We start from the raw sequence: 17,448 nt of genomic DNA, 5'->3' as shown, positions 1-17,448 counted from the left end.
TTTGTAGATTTGCATTAAAACAGAGGCCTAAGCTAACCAAAAGAGTATTGTCATACTTAATTAACAAACATGTAATATACCAGCAAGAAATGCAATTAATAAGAATCCAAACAGGAATTTGGCTACTGGGCCACCTGTTGCAGCCATCTCTCCTCTCTCCTGGGAAGCAGGAGTTTCTCCTCCTTCAAAAGGAGCCACAAAGGCATCTCCAGCAGTGTATTTAGCTGGCCAGGCTAGGCCAGACTAGGAAAGGGAGAAATCCCCCTGAGCCTTTAAGCAGCACATTCTGCTGCCTTCCTCTCTTTTCCATGAGGTGAGCAGGAATGGGGCTTTGAACAGAATCATAGAATCATAAAACTGTTTTGGTTGGAAAAGACCTTTAAGATCATCAAGTTCAACCGTCAACCTCATGTTGCCAACTCCACCACTAAACCATGTCCCTCAGCACCACATCTACACCTCTTTTAAATACCTTCTGGGACAGTGACTCAGCCACTGCCCTGGGCAGCCTGTTCCAGTGCCTGACAACCCTTGCAGCGAATAAATTTTCCCTACTACCCAGTCTCAACCTCCCCTGGTGCAACCTGAATGATTGTGATGGCAGTGGTGATGGTGGGGCAGAGCCCATGGCCAGGAGGAACCTTTGCAGAAGACCCAGACCTTGCAGAGATGCTGCAGCACAGCTTCTTGCACAGAGTGGCAGGGAATGGGAAAGGTTCTGGGGACACATGGTTGGGGGCACAGGGGAGCTGGGTGAGCACCTGGTCTGCTCCCATCTGCAGAGCCAAGGTGAAGGCAGAAGCAATGCAAGCTGTATGGACCACCTCCAGCTCTGTCTCAGCTGGCCTCAGCGTTTGCCTCCACAGGATAAAGATCTTTCTAACAAACTTATTTTCCACCCTCCATTACCTGGATGGAAGGAGAAGGGAGACTGCCAGATTCTTGGCAGGAAAGGGCATCTGCTCAGTGCACATGGGGTATGTGCCAGGTGTCCTGGATTTGCCTGGAGTCACTGTTTCTCTGGAATTTTTGGGGGATGCTCAGAAAGAAACCTGCTTAGATTTGGGGCACTTTTACCCAGCTTTTGCAGTGCTCAGCAATGTGGCGTGCCAGCAGAACTGAGAGGTCCTGCAACATCCAGACACAAGTTAAGGATTTGTTTAGGGATTAGGCCTGAGGAAAAAATATAAATCTGGTTGCATTATACTCATAGCCTGAGACCAATATATCCCATTCCCAATCCCCAATTCCTTTCAAAGCTCAGCTTTGGTGGCCCAATGCAACTTGACAGCCGTGACTGGTTCCCCAGGTGAGCTGGGTAAAATGGTCTGTAGAAGGCATAAAGGAAAACACGTCCTGTTTGGGACCTTCAGCACCAATTACTTGTGGGATTTGCTGTTTGACCTTCACTCAGAACTGCACAATTCCCTCTCCAGGTCTGCTGAGGAATAGCTACACTTCCAGACACATCAGCAGTCAAGGACTTGGTGCAGAGGTGAAGCACAGCTCTGTGGCATGGAAGCTTTCCTCCTTGGCTTCCTCCCTCCCTTCACAAATCACTCCAGAAAGGGGATTTATGCATCTCCTTCCCTGAGGAAGCACTGGCACAGGGTTTTGTGATGCAGCTATACGAAGCAATGCAGCTTTCACACATGTTGTGGCTGCCCCATCCCTGGCAGTGTTGAAGGGCAGGCTGGATGGGGCTTGGAGCAACCTGGGCTGGTGGGAGGTGTCCCTGCCCATGCAGGGGGTTGGAACTAGATGATCTTTAAGGTCCCTTCCAACTCAAATCATTCCATGATCTGCTGCTCCAGGGGAACCACTGAACATCTGGAAATTTGGGATGGATGGGCAAAGTTAAATACCACCAGGAGAAAACTTCCAAAGAGAATATACTTACTATTCTAATACACTGTAATCTCTTTATCTATAATACGTTGTTTATTTCCTTTTGACTTCTTTCAGTTTATCTAAGAAATAGAGATCAGTGAATCTTAATCCCCACCCTCTTCTACCTGAAAAAACAGCAGGGATGCTGAAAAGACTGAAGGAAATTGAGATAGATTAGACTTGTCACCCCACCCAGCTTCAAAAAGACCACATTGTGCCTCTGGTGCTGGATGTGGTATCAGGGGTCTGTAATGATGCAGCTTAGCCCTAAAGCCAGGGCCCTGCATTTACGTGAACACTTTCATATACCTGAGTATTTTGATCCCAATACTGTTTATAAGGCTTCCTTTAGCCTACTTAGAAAAACTCCTGTTCTGACCATTCTCCTGACCATTTTTTGTTGGTTGTTGGTTGTGGTTTTTTTTTAATCTCAGCTGCACTGAGAAGAATAATAAGAGCAGAAGTAGAGGAATCAGCCCTGGCCAGGTTCTGACTGCACACCCCGGTTCCATGCGCTCATAAATCGAGCCACTTCTCCTGGAATGACTTTAAACTGAGACTAGAACAGAGGCAGGATGCGAAGGCCAGAGGGTTAGAGCTCAGCTCCCACTCCAGCAGCGAAGCCAGTATCCCCTGGCTAGTGAGGGGATGTGGAGGGTGACAAGGTGACAGGCTCCCTGCTGGCTTTGCTTCTCTCCGGCTCCTGCAGCGCAACCTGCACCTTCCTGCCGCTGCCCTGCTGGGACATCCCTGCACAGAAAGTCCCTTGCTCCTGCACAGAGTTAAAAACCTCTCTCAGTCTGGAATGCCCAGCTAAATAAAATGCCCAGGTTTTCAGACATGTCTTCTATTAACAACTGCCCTTAAAGTAAAATTTAATCTCCTAGTTGCTGAATCCTTTTCCAGGCGGGGTTCAGTTTTACAGCAGCTTGAGACACCCATGCAGGGCAGAGTTGTAAGTGATCTGTTTTGATCTGTTCTTCCTTCAAAGCTAAACTGGTCGAACCTCAATTGGTAGTGCTTTTCTCTTCGGATGCAAAGCAGAGTTAAGAAAAGAAAGGGCATTTGGGATTATGCTCACTTGGAGCACGGTGACTGACACAGCCTTTTACCTGCTTTGTCTTTCCTAGTCTGGATAAATCACTTGATTTTTTTAGAGCTTGCAGCATAACCTCCTCATTATCACATTTGTTGAAACAGATGGGAAAGCATTTGGAAGGGCTGCTTAGAAAGTGGTGCTTTCCACAAAAAGAAAGTTGTATTTAAACACTGTTATTCAAGTTGTTGGGGAGGCAACAATCTCAGCTTCCCAAATCTGATACATTTGCATAATTTGTCCTTTGTTCTTCCATTTTCTGCTTGCTGTTCACATTCCTTCCCAGCCCTCTACAACTCCACTGTGCAGGGTATGTTTGAGATAATAAGACTCACTTAAGTTTATGGATTTCACAACCCAGTCTCAATTCCCAACACCCATTTTACAAGCCATAGTTTGCACATTTTTTCGTGGCTTCTTTTGGGATGGATTTCCATTTTTTGAAAGATAACTCTTCAGCTGAATAACCTCTTGAGCTTTATAATTATCCCGTGCTGTTCTACGTTTCTTTTGCATTCCTGCTTCTTTTCTTTTTTTCACTTTATTCTTTTTACATGCCTTCTGTGGCTGGTAAGAGATACTGTAAGACTTTTCATTTTGTTTCTTTAGATTTTAAAGCTGCTTTTTTATTTTTGTGAATGGTTAGGCAGCTGGTGTTCTGTGACAAGAGCAGTAATTTTCTTTCTGATGAATAGTTTATTTGAGGAAAAATGCAATTCTGGTTGTCCCAAAACTATTAACAAATTTAGGTCAAATTCATGCAATAGTTTTGGCTAGAAAAACAACAGCTTTGAGATGTTACATTAGCAAAACTGCTGGATAAGGAATCAGCTACCTTTCTTCTCTTGGCTTTCTCAACTCAGTTATCTGAATTTCCTCTTTCTGAGGGATGCTGGATGCACATCCCAGCAGAAGGCTTTAGCAGGCACAGCCTTGCACTCTGGGGCAGGGCCTCAGGTGAGTCCCAGGCCCACCCTTGTACACACTGAATTCTTGTTGAAAAAGAGCATATTTTAAATACTTCATGGAAAATGAATCTGCTTCAATGGGTGGAACTGAGGAAAATCCAGATCAAACTTCAAGTGCAACCAGGTGGACAGAGAGCTCCATGTAAGGTCAAGATTCTTTGGTGAGGGAAGAGTTACGTCCTGTTTAGTCACCCCAGGGCCATTCTATAAAAACTCCTCCTTTGGCAATTTTGAGACTTTAATCCTTGACTTTTGATTGTCTTCTTGGGTTCATTAATTGATAAAACCAAATTAAAGAATTCTGTTAAATGTCAGATTATTCTAAGGTTGTTTATTGGTTTTGGACCCAGTTTGAGCCCGTTTCCTGCAGCTTATAGGAAGAGTTATGACTTAGCTCCTATATGATAAATTATTTTACTGATTAGCCAGTAGCCCATATCTGCAACAGGATCAGATGAAAAAATATCCATGTGGTCTTGGACCTGAAATTCATACAATGTGGTGGGTTAACATGACCTAATTTGGCCCCTGACTGACAAACGATAATCTGTTTGGACTGCTTTGGCACATACCTTGTGTTTTATTGGGATTTTCCAATTCCTCAGTTAGATTTCTTTAAAAATTCCTGTTGCATCTGAAAAAGTTTGGCAGAGCAGCATTTTTCTTTGCCCCTTGCTTGTTAATACCCTGACAGGACCATCAATGGTCATACTGTTTCTTAAGTGTAAAGGGAAACAGGTGTCATCTTCAGTACATGACTTTAGAGATCCCTGTTTCACTGATTAACATATTGGTTAAGTTGTCAGTTGGTTCTCATTCCTGGGTAACATAAATTACACCAGTTTGACAGGAGTTCAGCATCTTCTTTGCCCCCTTATCCTGTGACTTTGTTTCTTTATAAGTCAGTACTGAAATGTTACTACAGTTAACTTCAGGAGTATGATTATTTTCCTGTAAAATGATTATACTGTTCCTTGCAATTGTCTGATTTATTTATTTCTGTATTTCCAGTTCCAGGTCTAGTGGCATGCTGAGGAAACCAAAGCATCAAATGACTGAGACCCACTGCCCATTGGTTCTCCTGCCTGTGTCCTTCCACACCATGTTCTAGGAAACGACCTGTGTTCACAGTGTGCAGACCTTGGCCCTGAGTCTCCTCTGATTCCTGGGACTGCTCCTGTGGTTAGCATGCATGGCTTTCCACTCAAAGTACCTGAGATAAGGTGCAGCTGTGCTGTGGGATGGTGCTTGCTTTGTACCATGGCACTGTTGCATTCCTGTTGCACGTCCTGGGATGTGGCACGAGGGCATGTCGGGGTGTTTAAGGATGCAAAGTCTGCCTGGATAGGAGTGCATGACACAGTGAGGTGGAATGAGAAAAACCTGAGGTATAAAAGCTACAGAGGATGGCCCCTGAAGTGCCTGGTGACTAAGACTTGCAGGACTGTCTTCAAGAGAGCTTTCAGCACGGGCCAAGCTATGCCAGCAGGTGTGCTAGCAGTGGAATGGCAGGGGAGATGACTTCTCCAGTGCTGGAACTTGCTCCTTGGCCAGGTTTTAGATAGTAATAAGACAAAGCACTAGGTGCTTACATAAGAATAAATATTACCACCAATTTTACACCTTATAACTTCTAGTGTACCTCTTCCATTGCTCTCTTTCTCAAGGAGGTTGAAATCAATTGTGTTCTGAATATTATAATCACAGAATGGTTTGCGTTGGAAGGCACCTTCAAGATCTTCAGGTTCCAACCCCCCTGCATGGGCAGGGACACCTCCCACCAGCCCAGGTTGCTCCAAGCCCCATCCAACCTGCCCTTCAACACTGCCAGGGATGGGGCAGCCACAGCTTCCCTGGGCAACCTGGGCCAGGGTCTCACCTCCCTCATATTAAAGAATTTTTTCCTCGTGTCTCACCTCAATCTCCCTGATTCCAAATTCTGGTACTGATTCTACTTGTTTCTTCCAACAACTTGAGAGTGTTTCTTTGCTCTAGAATGAAAAAATAACCCCAGCAGTGTTTCCAAGTGTTGTTAGTTTAGAATTAATTGTCTGATGACATATCTAGGCACTGTATGTAGATATTCAAAACTCTTCTTTGTCATTATTTTAATACACTTTGTTGACTCTTCATTTCCTCCAGGTCTCGACTCAACAGGGGACTAAGTACATGCCTGGAATTAAGGAGATGGACAGACCCATTCACCTTGATGGAGCTACTGAGTGGTTAAAGGTCAGCATGACTCTTATCAAACCAGAGCTTTAATATGCTCCTCCTGGTCAGTGAAGAGCTTCATGAACATGCAGAGTAACTCTGGGCTGACCTGCAGATATTTCTCACTCCCTCCAGAACTACAGTGTGTGTGTAAAAATAGATGATGGAGTTTATTGGCTTTGTGGCTACAGTCTAGGTGCCAGTTTACCTCAGGACAATTTAGGGTGTTGTGCTCCCTGTCGAGTCAGTAAGGAGTTTAACCTCATGTTTTCACTTTGGGTGAAATTCACCATGGAATTGGACAAGGGGTGGCATGGCTCCTAAAGAGATCTGTGGCCATGTCTGTGCAGGACTGCCTGATGATGGTTCAGTTTGCTAAGTTTATACAGCACTTTGCTGAGAGCTGTGGGCTGACTGACTTAGGGCAGCACCAGTTTAGGGGCTGCTGCACCACAATTGTTACCCTGGGAGGCTGTGGCTGCCCCATCCCTGGCAGTGTTGAAGGGCAGGTTGGATGGGGCTTGGAGCAGCCTGGGCTGCTGGGAGGTGTCCCTGCCCATGCAGGGGGTTGGAACTGGATGGTCTTTAAGGTCCCTTCCAACCCAAACCAGTCTGTGATTCTTTGAAAAACTGTCAGACTGAGCTGTTTCTCACTTGATGTTATTTACAATTTTGCGTTATAAGTTTTTAATACTTCTTTAGTAATTTATAGTATTCATTTGTCTCCAAGAAAAGATATCTTTTGCCCTTTGGAGGAATATATTTTGGCATATTTCAGTGCCAAACAGTAGTAAAGAGAAACTGCTTAGAAATGTTTTCTTTCAAATCCTTTGCTTAGCATTTCCATTCTGCAAACAAGTAGAAATCAGGGGTATTATTCAGATTTAAAAGATCTTTTTTCCTCCAAAAGGGTTTGGAATTCCATGGGGTGGAAATTCTCTTTTTTTTTTTTTTTTTTTTTTTTTTTTAAGAAACGACCCAAGCTGGGCTGAACAAACCATTCTCCTCAGCAGTGAACCCCACTGGGGCTCAGATCCCACGTCACAGAATCACAGAATGCCAGGCTGGAAAAGACCTCAAGGATCATCTGCTCCAACCTTTCCAGGTACTACTCTAGTTGATATGAGGGGGCTCAGCACCCTGTCAAGCTGAGACTTCAAACTGTCCCATGTGGGGGAATCCACCACTTCCCTTGGAAGACTATTCCAGTGTTGGACTGTCCTCATGGGGAAACATTTACCTCTTGTGTCCAGTTGGAATCTCCCCAGGAGCAACCTGTGCCCATCACCCCTTGTCTTTTCCATGTGACTCCTTGTAAATAGGGAGTCTCCATCTTCTTGGCAGCCACCCTTGAAGTCCTGGAAGGTGGTGATAAGGTCTTCCCTGCTCCTTCTCTTCTCCAGGCTGAACAAACCCAGTTTTCTCAGCCTTTCCTCACATGGCAGATCCTCCAGTCCTCTGATCATCCTTGTGACCTTTCTCTGGACACTCTCCAGTCTGTCCCATCCTTTTTGTAGAACAGGGACCAAAACTGAAGGCAACACTCCAGGTGTGGTCTGGCCAGCACCGAGTAGAGGGGGATGATGACTTCTTGATCTTCTTTATCACGTGCTGCTTTGTGCTCCTGGCAGTGGTTTGTGGATGAGCACCCTTTAGGATGAGAGGGAAGGGTTTACATGTGTCCTATGTACAAATCATCTTACCAACAACTTTTTCCTGCATTTTTTTTAGCATCAAAGAGAAAGATCAGACCCTGCAAAGCACAATATTAGCTTCTGCTTTTAATAAAAGGTAAATACAGAAACAAAATGCAAATGAAAAAAACCAACAAAACAAACCACAGCCAAATCTGCCACGAATGTTCTGAGATCTGGTAAACATTTTATTTCTGGATTGTATAAAAATACAACAGCTGACAAAGATGCTCATTACGGGAAAGTCTGACTGCAGAGGGCTGAGAAAAATGTGAGGGAAAGGTTTTTATAAAAACTCCCAATTTTAAAGTTTATTGAACAAAGCAGCACAGTTGCCTCCACTGAGAAGTGAGCTCGGCAGTGTAAGTGCATTCCTGTCCAGGTATCTGGAATTCTTCCCAAATGTTAACCAGTTGGGGTTATTTTCTGCCAGGTTTGGAAAAGACTCTTGCCTTCAGAGCTTTGAAGTCTACAGGGAAGAATTCCCTTTATTGCCAGTCCTGAGTGGCAGAGCTGTCATTCAGCATCCTCTGAAGACAGGCTCTGGCCCTTGGCAAAGAGGGAGGGCTGCAGCATGTGGTGCCTGCTGCTGTGGTTGCTGGTTAGACTCCCCTTTACTGAAGCAGCTGAGCTAAGCTGTGTCCATGACAAAGGCCAAACATGCTGCTGTGGAGCTAGGAACCCACGCCAGCTTGGTGCCCTGCAATGCACACTACAGCTGATCCATCAAAGCCAATAAACAAGCGTGCAGAGGAATGTCCACGGGCAGCAGGCAGGGGAGCAGAACCACTGCAGCTTACGGGGCAGCTCGTGTGTTTAAAATGCACAGGGAGCATATGTTTAGTGAACCATGTCACATTCTTGTTTCAGGCTGAAAATTCCACAGTAAAATGTGTAGACAAGCCCGGTGTGAAAGCCTATTTAAGGAAATTGTCTCCAAGTCCTGGAGCCATCTGTGATATAAAAGTGTACTGCACGGACTCCTGGAAGAAAAGGATTCACTGGCAGGGCTTGCTGGAAATCTCAGTCAGGGATGCTTTTCATACAGCAGGCATATAGATCTTCCACATGATGAATCAGATTTACTAAGAACGTCTGCTGTTTGGAAGTGATTTCAGGCTTGAAGAATGTCTTACTGGAGGCCTGATTTGATCCGGGGAAGGGAGCGGGGGTCACATGCTGCTAGAGCAGAGTTAACCTTCTTTTGGGCTGACCTCTAGAAATAATAATCATAAGGAAGAACCAGTTCAAGGGCTGTAGGCAAGTACCACTTGGAAACTAATTACAGCTCTGGTTGAGTTTCCCTCCCAGGCTGCAGCACTGATTCAGTTGGTATGTTAATACGGAAGTCTAAATTAAATCAGGCTTGTGTCAGTGCTATGGAAGAGGCACATTCACTCGGCCCTGCAGTTTTATAAAATGCAAAGAAAGAAAACCATATGGCAGATTAGGGCAAATTGCTTTCAAATTGTGGCTGAGAGCCAAGGGAGAGAGATTGAGCTTGAGAGAGTGTTTACGTCTGTTTGAAATATGCCCACTTTCACTCTGCTCCTTGACACGCTTGGAAGTGGGACGCTCAGCTCCCTGTGAGCTCAAGTGTATTAAATGCTCCACAGGTCTTACAGCAAGTGATGTGTCCAGTATTTGTGGAAGTTACAATAATAAAATATATATATATTTTTTTTTTTTAATGATTTGGATTGGATTTACTGCTGAAGTCTGAGTAAAAGAGCTTAGTGCAAACCCAGGAGCATCACATGAACACATGTAATAAGCAGGATTTCAGCAGACAGTCCTGGCTGTTATTACTGCACCAATAGCAGAGCAGTGACTGCAGGATTAATGCAGGAACTGAGATCATGCAGCACTGAAAATAAATACAGTCGTGATCCCTGCCCCTCAAAGCTTTCAATGCAAGTTATATTTTCTGAGCCATGAGAAGCTGCAATAACGAAACAAAACAGAAAGGGCAGTAAATAAACGGCACCTTGAGAACTTCTGTGGTAACCAAGAAAGATGTTCTAGCACTTGTCATTCAGAATCGGGAGGAAAAATGCAAGACTGTTTTCTTCTTTGCTCCGCAGGTCCTTGAGTCATTGCACCAGCTTTTTGTGGACCCTCCATGGATGCCTGGGAGCAGGATCAGGCAGGTTCCTGAGGAGCTAACACTCTGCAGTCCCTGCCAACAGACGAGCACTGAAACGCAGGGTGATCCCAGACAGCACCCGGGTCCTCAGCACTGCTCTCTGCAGTGCCCAGAAGTGCCCTCCAAGTTACCTGGGTGACTTTCCACACAGCACCCATGGATGACAGGGCTTCTCCTCTCTGTCCTGCAGTTCCTAAACCCTTCTTCTCAGAGGAGCACCAAGCTGGAAAGCTCCAAAGCTGCAGCTTCAGAGGGTTTCAAGTCCAGGTCTCCATAGGGCCTTGGAATTTTTTTTCTGAAGCTTCATCACCTCTAACTGCAGGCAGGACTGTCCAGCCTATGGCCAGGAGGACTACTGCCCTTGCCCCTGAACAGTGAGGGTCCTCCTGTGAGTTCCAGAAATTACACATGCCAGCCACCACAACAGAGTTTGACTCCAGGTTTCTGCTGAACAGATCCCCTGAAAGATGGATTCCTCTGTACAAATAATTTTTATTCACAGTGCTACATCTTGAGCTGGGTGACTCTGAAGAGAGGCCTCAAAGAAAGAAATTCCTGGGCAATTATACTCTTACAATCTGAATTCCCCACCTCTCGCACAGCAGTTTGGACTAGTAGCAATATTAGGGTCTGAGGTCTTCCCATTCCTCATTGGGTCCTTTCATTGGCTCTAGGTGGGTCATTTCTTATCTCTAAGGCTGCAGTTTCATGTAATGAATGTATCTCCTTATCTTCTGCCTTGAACCAGCTCTGGGGCCTTCTTTTACATAGAATCATAGGCTTGGTTTGGAAGGGACCCTCAAAGGTCACCTAGTCCAACCCCCTGCAATAATCAGGGACATCTTCCCCTAGATCAGGTTGCTCAAAGCCCCGACCAACCTGACCTTGAGTGTTCCAGGAATGGAGCTTTTACCACCCCTCTGGGCACCCTGTGCCAGTGTTTCACCACCCCCATCTTAAAACATTTCTTCCTAATATCTAGTCTAAATCTATCTCAGTTTAAAACCATTATCCTTTGTCCTGTCATGACGTTCAACATATCTAGGTGAACGTTCACAGCTTGTGACCTAAGGCTTCAGCAAATTTAGCTCCTAATGCTGGGCAAGTCAAGCAAAACAAGTTCTACAGAAGCAGTTTACCAACTGGCACAGCACAGACCAGCTCAATGGGTGACTCCACCATCTGCCACCCAACTGTGGCCAGCCTACCAGCTACCCTCAAACCAGCATCCAGTTGTCTGCTCCAGGCTTCAAAAAATGTTGTCCCAACTGCTGAAAATGCTTTCGGAGGCCTCTGTGCTGCATCGTGTTGCCAGTGTGGGGGACCCAGTAGACACTGCTCTGGTTTCCATGGTAACTGTCTCTCAGCATTTCTAGGCTCTCACTTCCAGCCTTCATTGGATTTAACATTCCAAGAGACACTGATTAAAACATGACGTTCCCAACACAGCAAAAAAAAAAACCCATGTTGTACAAAACCCTGGTGTGTGGCATGGACAGGCTGGCTGATGGCCAAGTTAGTGAACAGAAATTTCAGGTGACATTGAGACAGATCACACCAGGATGAACTCATATCAAGTCCAATGTCTAAGTGAGCCTCTCACAGACTTGGCAATGCAGGCTGGAGGGATGTGGCACAGACACGTATGAGGGACACCTCACATAAAAGTGTGTCTGCTGAATCCAAGTTTAACATGGAGTGTCCTCATTTAAACCTTTCCCAGTAGTCCTCTTCAAGAGCTATTGAGATGTTATCAAACCAAGGTGTTTTTTCTACCCAAGAAGGCAGCCATAGGATCTTAGAGGACAATGGGTGTCTCTTTCCACTCATTAATTCCCATCCTTCAGCCAGCTGGATCTTGGTAGAGACTAGGACTTGTATGTGGTGGCCTGTGATAGAAACAGCAGTTCAAAAAGGCTCTGAGATTCCAGCTGTGATCCTCCTGCCCCTCGAAATTCTCTTTGTCCACCAGCTGCCACCCCAGGACTTTCTGCTCTCCACTTATTGTTTAACAATACAAGAACTACATTCCTTTCTCACTCCTACCTTTGAACTAAGGATCTCTACTGATCAGCTCCCCTGATCCCAGGCTCTGCTCCACAGCAGAGCTTGGCTGGGGAAGGGAGAAGAGCAGCAGAGACCTCACAGAGACAGCCATGCCCTAGTGTGGCAGGGGGACAGAGCTGTGGGCCAGAAAGTCAGGCAATCAGGTAGCACAGGATGAGGAGCACGACTAACACCAGGAGAGCCACAGCTGAAAAGGTGTGGGAGTTTGATATTATACGTACTCAAAACAACAGAACCATCATGGTACCAGTGCACTGTTCAGACCCAGCCCAGGCCCCTAATGAGACTCATTTCCACCACCAACCTCCTGCTTCTACACCTAAGTACAGGGGAAAAATACCTGGAGTTCATGGAATCGGAAAACCAGCTCCCACCCAAGGGGAGGCATCTGCACATCCTTTCAAGAAGAACAGTCATGGATCTGGCTGGACACCAAGGGGTCATCTAGCCTGCTGTTCTTCAATTGTTTTTAACCCTAATTCCAGATAACTTTTTTGAAATCATGCCAAGGACCATCTAGTACAGCATTGCCACGATGATTTTCATTTATATAAAATAAAATTCATCTACCCTGGGAAAAGTCTCAGGTGACTTTCATTTTTCCCCATTTTGTTTTCTTGCTGCATGCCTGAAAACATATTTTTGTGCATTTATGTTTAAAAGCTTTTGAAGCTCTTTCAAAACAATTGTGAAAACACCTTGTGATGTCTTACAGATCACCAAACGGTCCACAGATCACAGCCTGATAAACGTTCATCCACATTTCATGTCTATATTGGGAGAAGATGAACTGCACCTTCAGGCTATCTCCACATTAAGAAATTAAACGTGGCCAGGAAACACTCCTGGGCACTGGAATTCAATCTATCCCCCCTTCCAAAAAAATTGCTAGAGCAGTTTCTGGTGCAGCTTTGGCCTGCACCAGTTGTTGCTTTACCAACTAATTGCCAGGCAGAGCTCAGAGGCCAGTAGGGGTGAGGAACTATTCCCAATCAGAATTTTCTGCATGGGCACTCTCTTTTGGAGGGTAAGAGAACCTGCAGGCACAGACCTGGTCAGGGTAACTCAGTCTGGCCTCAGGGTGAGGGAATAAGCCTGGTACCATTTGCTTTACGCATACATATTTTAGTTTCATGGAATCATAGACTGGTTTGAGTTGGAAGGGACCTTAAACATCCTCTAGATCCAATCCCCTGCACAGGCAGGGACAACCCCCACCAGCCCAGGTTGCTCCAAGCCCCATCCAACCTGCCCTTCAGCACTGCCAGGGATGGGGCAGCCACAGCTTCCCTGGGCAACCTGGGCCAGGGTCTCACCACCCTCACACTCAAGAGTCTCACCTCAATCTCCCCTCCTCCAGTTTTAATCCATTCCCCCTTGTCCTCTCACTACAAGCCCTTGTCCCAAGTCCCTCCCCAGCTTTCCTGGAGCCCCTTCAGGCACTGGAAGGTGCTCTAAGGTCTCCCTGGAGCCTTCTCTTCTCCAGGCTGAACAGCCCCACAGGCTGTCTGTCTATCCTCCATCTCAGAAGATGTCACTACATTTTACCCTGTCACTTGTCACTTCAGAATTTCCTAATAGCTCAGTAGGTGGTGGAGTCTCCACCAGATTTCATGGTCTCTAGAATGAAACTGTTTGCATTAGTGATTTCAATTAGGCATTGCCTTCCTTTTAGTAGGCTTAATTAAGCATTTATTTAATGAGATTTAGGAGTTGAAAGGTGCACCAGAAAAGCTAGTATCACCTTTATGAAAATTAATTTGCTTTCATATTAGGTCTCTAGAAATAAGGGTTACAGTCTTGGCTTGTAATATAGGCTTTCACTGCACTCATCGATCAGGATAATTTCCTCTGGAGGGTAATTCTTCCTAGAAAAATAGACATTTGGGAGATGTAGAATTACTCTAGGGAGGATTTACAGACACTTCCTGTGGTCAAGTTTTCAGGTGAAATAAATTTCAATCTTGTAGCATACATTTCAAACCAAAATAGCACAGAGAAGTTTCAGAAAGGAAGTGAGTAACTGAAACATAACAGACTATTTAGGACAGCAATGCTACCAAGGGTAGAGTGATTTCTCCTCTGTTTTACTTTGAATTAAGCTAAAAGCTGTTCAATTGTATTTCCATAGCAATGAGAGAGAACCTTAACTAAGAGACTGAGAAACAATGGGTGTGAATCTTGACTGTGCTTCAGGATTCTACATTAAAAATGTACATTTATATCCTTTTATACTCTGTCTGGTTCATTCTTTCAAGCATTAGTTACTTACAACAAGGAGTCTGTCTACATATTTGTTCATTGAACAGTGCAATATGGTCAGTTGTTCCTCAAGGTGCTGCCATAAATAGCTACAAATAAGTAATAATCTCTGTCTTTCCACCCTGTGTGTTTGCCTCACTAATGATGCAGCCGCTCCTCAACTTGGGTCTTGCCTCAGAAGGATTTTCTGTGGTCATAGAAAACACACAGAGGAAAAAAAATAATAATCCCGTGACTCAATACTTGCTCAGATTTGCATCTGCTCCCAAATCACTGTTTTGTATCTTGAATGTATCTCCTGGGTTGCTTTTATTTTTTAATTGGGCAGAAAACGAGATTTATCCAACTGCCAGATTAGCCCTGTGTGTAGCACGAGCACAGTGCAAGAGCCCTTATCAATATTGGAGCAGTTTTATCTCAGAGAGTTCAAACAGTTGCCACTCATTGTGCTGCAGCTGTGCTCTCCCAGAATACAAAGAACTCGTGAGTTTCAGTACAAACCAACACATGATCTGTCTTGGTAAAGAAAACCCCACTTGCTGTTGATATTTTCCAATGGAACTGAAGGAGGAAAAGAAACCAGGAGTTGGGCAGATGGTGGGGACAGGCTGAACGCTGCTTGTTCTGCGTCAGAACATCCGTCAGACTCACTGTCAGCAGCAGTCCTCACTGGGAAAAAATGGGGTTTCTGGGCTCTTTGTCAGACTTAACTTTTCAAACTTTAGAATTCTTGATCTAGCCTCTGAAAATGCCAAAGCCTGAGCTGCACCTGGAGCCATTCTCAGCCTCCTCACTGCGCTCGGCAGCTGGAGGCTGGGCTGCCTTGCTGTGGGGAAGGGGACCAGAGACCACCAAGGCCAAGAACAGCTGCTCCCATGAACATGTGGCAGATCCAAAGAGATGCTGGACACCCCGTTGAGTCCAGCAGGAGTCAGGATCATTTGGCATTTCAGCTGTACAGGTCCCAGGCACTGCCCAGGGGCAGCCTTTCTGCTGCACAGTGCCCGAAAGCCCTTAGCCCTGGTGCTTTCAGCAGGGCTGCACGTGTGAGCCAGCTCTGCTCAGGACAGGGGGTTGTGAAAATGGGCTCAGCTGTGGGGCACTGACTCTGATACTGCCATGAATGTGGGAAACCATTGTCTGTAAACCACGCCCCTCCATCCTAACTCCTTTGAATGCATTTGAATAAACTCAGGAAGTGATTCACTTCAGTACAACATGGAAAATAAACCAAGAACATTGTGTTTTTCAGACGTATTAATTGTACTCAGAGACTGAAGTGAACAGTGAGGACCCCCACTTCCAGCAGAGCTGTTTCCATTTTCACAGGGCCAGGCCATGGCTGTGAAGGTGATGAAGATGCTGTGTGGAACCCAGCACACACCTCTTTCCCCCCCAGGTTTTCTCCGAGAGCAATTGCTTGGTTTTTCTTTTTGCATTCCCACTCTCCCTTCCACGCCTGCTGTCAAGGAGGTACTTGACCTCCCTTTGAGGGCCCAGGTATACTCAGGTTCCTGTGCAGCTGGTGCCAACCATGCTTCATGGATCACTTGACAGGGGAAATCCTGAGAGCCAGCCAGCTGGCTCTGTCTTTGCCCAAACCTAAAAATGCTGTCTCAAACTTTTAAGCCCCTCTCTGAAGACTCATAAATCCTGCTCTCCTGTCCAGGCCAAGACAGCCTGGGCAACACCACAGAGCAGGCTGGGTTGTGTTGGCGAGTGAAGGGGCAAATGCTTTCCAGGAACGTGTGCCACATGTAAAAGGCTGTGTGAAAACACAGTGTGTTTTCATTGCAACAAGGCTGGTTTTACCAGCAACATTTCAGCCTGAACTATTTTTGCCTCTAGTTGTTATGAGAGAAGATTTACTTGAAAAGAAAGAGATTTGGGGAAAGAAAATGTTGGTTTTCTGTTTATTTCAGCCTGTTTATTTCCTGCTTTTGGCAGCACGTGTAGTTTTCTAAGCCCCAGCAGAATTATTTTACCCTATTGTCTGTTTCAGTCTTTCTCACAGAAACAGGAAAGATTCTCTTTTTTTCAAGTTTTTCAAAGCTTACGAAATACAAACAACAAATTATTGTTGTTATTCTTGTCCTTCCTCCTCTCCTTGCTATAGCTTAAGTTTTTATCACAGTACACCTGCAGACTTTGTCTACATTTTACCCTCCATGCAGACGGAGCTGTCTAGGTGAAGCTATACCAGTATAATCCCCAATGTAAACAGCTTTGCTCTGCTTTAAGCTTAGCTTTTCAATTTAACTTAAACCTCTTCTTAAGAGGCATAAACAGACCCAAAAAATCCACTCTGATATTGGATTAAGACTGATCAGTTTGAGGTCTATTTGTACCCTATCCTCAAAACCTTCTGCATACGGACCAGACCATATCTGAAGCTCTTCTGGGAGAAACTGTGTAAGGTTCTACCGTGGTCTTTGGGCAAGTAGAAGCTTGCCTTTGTCCACTTCCAGATTGAGAAGAAACTATCTGACCATATTATGTGATGTTTAGTCCAAGCTAATAAACCTTGCTGAGGCCCAGCACTCAATTGTTTATAAACCTGAAAGCAGATACAGGCCTTTTTATTCCACTTGGAGTAGACAAAATGAATTAATGTTGTTTACAGGATAATATGTAGACATATCTGAAATATCCTTCATTGTTGCATAGACTGTTATAAAAATTCTTTACATTTATTTCAAAGGACCATCATTAGACTGGACTACTCTATCAGTTACGGCAGAAAATTAGGTTTACAAGTAATTTATAGCTAGAGCTCTTCAGACACTGACCTACTAGAAATCATGGACAAAAAGCCATTGCATGGAAGGGCAGTTCTGCACCTGGTTGGAACTCACTGCACTGAGATTCTGGCTGCTTGGACCAGAGGGACAAGGATCTACTAGAGAGAGTCCAAGGGAGGCTACAAGGATGATGAAATGACTGGAACACCTTATGAGGAAAGGCTGAGAGACCTGGGCCTGTTTATTATGGAGAAGACTGAGAGGGGATCTTATTAATGATTACAAATATCTGAAGGGTGGGTGTCAAGAAGGCAAGGACAAGCTCTTCTCACTTGTGCCCTGTGATAGGATGAGGGGCAATGGATTCAAA

The 17,448-nt window shown here is 45.1% G+C and overlaps 1 protein-coding gene across 1 annotated transcript in view; it reads right to left on the bottom strand.

Annotated features, from left to right (window-relative positions):
• Nucleotides 1-5,742: 5,742 nt before the first annotated feature.
• Nucleotides 5,743-17,448, bottom strand: part of SMC6 (structural maintenance of chromosomes 6) — a 962,009-nt gene continuing 950,303 nt past the window's right edge. Inside the window, exon 24 of the transcript XR_007889153.1 lies at nt 5,743-5,833. The gene's annotated coding sequence lies outside the window, so the exon portion shown is untranslated. The remainder of the gene's footprint in view (nt 5,834-17,448) is intronic.

Source organism: Apus apus, chromosome 3, assembly GCF_020740795.1.
Source record: "Apus apus isolate bApuApu2 chromosome 3, bApuApu2.pri.cur, whole genome shotgun sequence".
Taxonomy (NCBI): Eukaryota; Metazoa; Chordata; class Aves; order Apodiformes; family Apodidae; genus Apus; species Apus apus.
This window is presented reverse-complemented; position numbering and strand designations above follow the sequence as displayed.